The following is a 4,792-nucleotide window of genomic DNA, read 5'->3' on the forward strand; positions in this document are numbered from 1 at the left end:
CGTGATTTACACACTTGAGTTGGCTATTAGAGATTATTCACTACCTTCTGGGCACTATGTTAACTGAACTCTGCCTTTTCTTTTCTCTGTCTCTTTGAATACATTCACATGTGAGCTTAGAGCATAATCTAATAGGACATATTAAGCCCAGAACTTGCACAATTGATCCAACCCTATTACCTTTGCTTGTAGCCATAGCTTGTACAACTTCAGTATGTTAAATGCCTAATGTCTCTTTCAAACACGACATTCCTCATTCAGTTTTTTGTCATTTATTTTTTGCCCATTGCACCCTCTGATCCTACTCTCTGAAAAGTTTTTACATTCCAAAATCACAGCCCCAAATCTCACCGTGTCCAGGAAGATTTTCTTCTACAGGGATCACAATAATCTCCTAGAAAGAATGAAATAAAAGAAGGTGAATCTTGTAGTGACCTTTGGAGGGTAGAGGTCCCTCCAAAGGTCCCACCTTTGCAGTGACCTTTAGAGAATCTCCCAATGCAAGATTTAGAGATTTAGGGTTGAGTATCCATGGGGAAGCCTGGGGCAAAAAGTAAGTGTTTGTTTCCAGAAGAGCTTTGGGATATTTATTTTTCGCATTAGCATGAAACTTCTCAGGATTACATAAGAGGATTATTTTATCTCTTCCCCTCACTCTCTAACTCTTTCCTTTTTCCTTCTCTATTTTTCAGGAACATTATTGCATACTCTTCAAACATAATTCTTGGAACAACCTACCTGGACCTACATAAATCTTTTAATAACATACTCAGACCTAGGAGGAAAGCAGATGAGAACACACTTGCTCTTTTCCTCCTTTACTCTTTCAGTCTTGGTTTGTACTCAGGATGTGCCAATGGCAGGGCTAGAGCTGAGGCTATACAAAGCTGATATTTTCTACTTCCAGCCAGGAACAGGATAAAGAAGCCAGAGAAATAAAGGTTAAAGACTAACAGCAGAGACTTGCAGCCTTGCACTCTCCCAGGTGTTAAATATCACTACCTTCGTAAGTTTCACACATGCCTGTGATACATCTTTATCCCATATAATTTCTGATGTTACTGAGTGGATCCAGTGACAGGTTGCTCATTGATCTTCTGGTCCTCTTGGCATAGTTTTCTGTTTTTGGCAGAAGTAGCTTTTAGCAGTTCTTAAGATTTAGAACTGTTGAACTACACACTAAATCCCACTGCCCCTCCCCACCCCCCCGTGGTCTTTGTTTCAAACCTCTGAAATCATATAAACTAAATTCAATTCCTAGACTATAGCTCAAGCATTTTTAAGTGGATTCTTTGTCCTGGAGTCCTAAAATTTTCATATTTGAGGTTGAGAAATCCAAATTTTCTTAACCAGATATGCACTTTATAGTTCTTTTCCTACCCATAAATCTCCTCTGGAAGATGCCAGCTTCTCTGCATTTCTGGCACCACCAAGAATCCAGAGCAGGACAAAGGAGAGAATATGCCAGAGGATAGTCTCACACATGGGCCCCTGACCCAAGACAGAATGTGTTCCCTTTTACGCCATTTTCAGGCTACTTAGCAGTCTGGACCCAGGAATGGAAAGGAACACAGTCTGGCATTGAAGGCAGAGATCTCTCATGTCCTCTGGATAGTCTTGGTATAGCCTCCCCTTGACACCTTTTATCCAGATTCACTTACAGAGAATGTGAAGGATGAGGTCTTGTTCAACTGATGTTGGAGCTTTTCAGAAGTGTTGGAGGGTAGCTATAACCCCAAAGCCTCAGGAATGCTGCCTCCTGGGAACTTTTCAATCAATCTTCCCCTGGGACAACAAGGCCCTTCTGGTGTAGATAGGTAGGCAGATGGGAGAATAAAACTTTTCTTCATTTTATGAAAGAAGGAACCCTTGTCAAGTAAGCCCTATTTTGGCTGTGTGCAGAGATCTTACATACAAAGTTGCATTTATATATATCCACACTCATATGCCTTCACACTCTCAGCTTTTTCCATATATCCAATGAGCTCACTCAGAAATTATTTTTGAGCTTGTAGGACATGCTTGTTAGATAGGTACAGTCCAACCATGCTGTTGAATGGATGAGTGTTAATATGACTTTGACATGGTATTATACAGTTAAAAATGCAAGATAAAACTGAACAGAATCTTACTGAGAAAATACATGTGTTTTACAGGCAATGAACTCCTATAATAATTTTTGGTGTAGGGAGAGATATAATAATGAGATATACATATGAGAGGATATTAGTTAGGAAATACGATTCATTCCTTTTTTTTAATGTCATGTGAATTATTTATACTCCTCAAGTAATGGGACCAAGTATCAATTTCGTCATGGACCTTCTTTTGCCTTGTTCTCATTATTCTTTTCTGCACAGTCCAACCACAGTCCAACATTTCTCCTGTTTCCCCTACTGCAGTCATAAAAAGTTTCTCCTACTAATATTCAGAATTCTTATTTAGATATATATTCATATATGGTCAAATAATTTGGATATTAAATTTATAATGATACTGTTGGGTTACATGTCTGATGTTATTCTTCATTTTTAATCAACACTATCCCCTTTTTAAACACTTCTTAAAATTATATACATTATTTTTGAGTGCTCTTAACTACTTAGAAGGGACACTGAGAATTCTACCCAATGCCCCATGAATTATGTTGATTTTCTTTCAGGATAGTGAGGAGAGTTATTATTAATATTTCAGACCCAGGCTGGGTACAGTGGGTCACTCCTATAATTCTAGCATTCTGGGAGGCTGAGGCCAAGGTGGATTGCTTGAGGGCAGCAGTCTGAGACCGGACACTGTCTCTAAAAAATACAGCTGGGTATTGTGGCAGGAACCTGTAGTCCCAGCTACTTGGGAGGCTGATACCGGAGGATTGCTTGAGCCCAAGAATTTGAGGTTTCTGTGAGCTGTGAAGCCATGGCACTCTACCCAGGGTAACAAAGTAAGACCTGCACTCCACCAAAAAATTTTTTTTCAGGCCCTATGTGAGAGTTTCATCTGTTCTAATTCTTTAAAGTGACTGCCCTTTTCCTTACCTTGGGTAGTTTTCTCACTTGTATGCATTTATTGCTTGAGAAAGCTCTTTTGTAGATCCTCCATGTGTAGCTCTCTTTTTCAGTACTCTATTCTGTGAAGATTAGCTTCTTTAGTCTGTTCTGGACTTGCAAAAACATCTTCTCAACTCAGGGACACCTTTGGTTTCCACTTGACTCCATTCCTGCTCTATGCATAGTAATCTGGAAACTTTTTCAAGGCAGCAAATTGGGATAATTTTTGGTTTCACCTCCTTTGCTTCCTGTGTCTCAGGGATCATTGTCCTTACTTGCCTGATGTGTAGAGTATTGAAACCCATTGTTTCCTGTATTTCATTGTTTTTGTTTATTTTGTTTTAGTCCGGAAGGTAAATTTAGTCCCTTTTATTCCAACTTGACTGGAAGCTGAAGATAATGGAGAGTATTTAGACTTTAATTTACTTCACCTTTCATCACCAGTTATTGTAGCTGATCTCAGAAGATGGCCCTCCAAGGTAGCATGCTAGTCAGGATTCAACACCTTGTGCAATCTCTTTGGAATTTGGGATGACATTTGGATTTATTTTTGACTAACAGAATGTATTAGAAGTGAAATTACTTGAATTCTGAGACAAGTTCATAAGTGCCCTTGAAGCTTCTCCTTGGACCTCTTGGATAAGTTGTTCAGGGGGATTTCTGATGCCCCAAGACAGTTTTGTTGTGAGGAATCCCAAGCTAGGCCATCTTATAAGAAGCCTGAGCCCAGCCATGTAAAGATGTTCAAGACTTCTCAACCTGGCAGCCAGACATGTGAAAAAAGATGCCATATTGGACCTTCCACAAGAAGGTAGCTTTTGCCACAAGAAGAACCAAGAGGGGTGGAGCAAGATAGTGGCTGAGTAACAGCTTCCCTGCAACTGGGCACAGTGAGTCTGGGGAGATAAGACTCCAGGCATCTCTAGATGGTGGGATCTGCCTATAATCATCCCTGTGAAGATACAGGGAGTCAGCAAGGGACTTCTGGACCCCAAGAGGAGGACAAAAACAGTGGAAAACTGGCAAGTGGTTGCGTGTGTTTGATCGATGTAATCCCACCAGCAGCCATAAGTACAAGCAGCAGTGAGACTTCAAACCAGAAAGGCCTTACCTGTGAATTGTTTTGGTGGTTTTGGACTTGGCACTCAGTTGAACTGCCTTGGGGAGAGCTTGAGCAGGAAAACTTTGGGCATTGTCTAGGGCCCCAGACTGAGCTGCTGAGCCAGATGGAGCTAATAGTGTTCAGCTGTGGGCCACAGGGAGCCATTGTGAGAGAACTGCCCCGGTAAGCTCCGCCTTCAGGGTCACAGAGCAAGGATTGGGCAGGAGCTAGTAACCTAGTGACTGAGCAGCCTAAAAGCAGGGACTGAGCTGCCTTACAGCCTTAACCCTCAGGGGCAGAGTGAGACCGGTTTTGGCACACTAGAGCCTCGGGCTGTTGCCCTGGGTAGAGTGCCGTGGTGTCACAGCTCATAGCAACCTCAAACTCCTGGGCTTGGCACTGCCCAGATCTCCATAAGAGCTGCTCCGTGACCCCTGAACCATGACCTGCTCCTGCCAGGCCTCCACATGCCCTGACCAGGAACTGCAGGAGACACGCAACCCTGCATCCTCCCTCCTGAACCATCCCTGCCTCCACACAGGCCCGCTTGTCTGGCCAGGGACTCAGGTAGCCATGTGCCCTCCAGAGCCCTCCCTGCCTCTGCACAGAGCCCTTCTCCTTGCCAGAGACTACTGGAGCCTTGGGC

Source organism: Nycticebus coucang, chromosome 14, assembly GCF_027406575.1.
Source record: "Nycticebus coucang isolate mNycCou1 chromosome 14, mNycCou1.pri, whole genome shotgun sequence".
NCBI classification, from domain to species: Eukaryota; Metazoa; Chordata; class Mammalia; order Primates; family Lorisidae; genus Nycticebus; species Nycticebus coucang.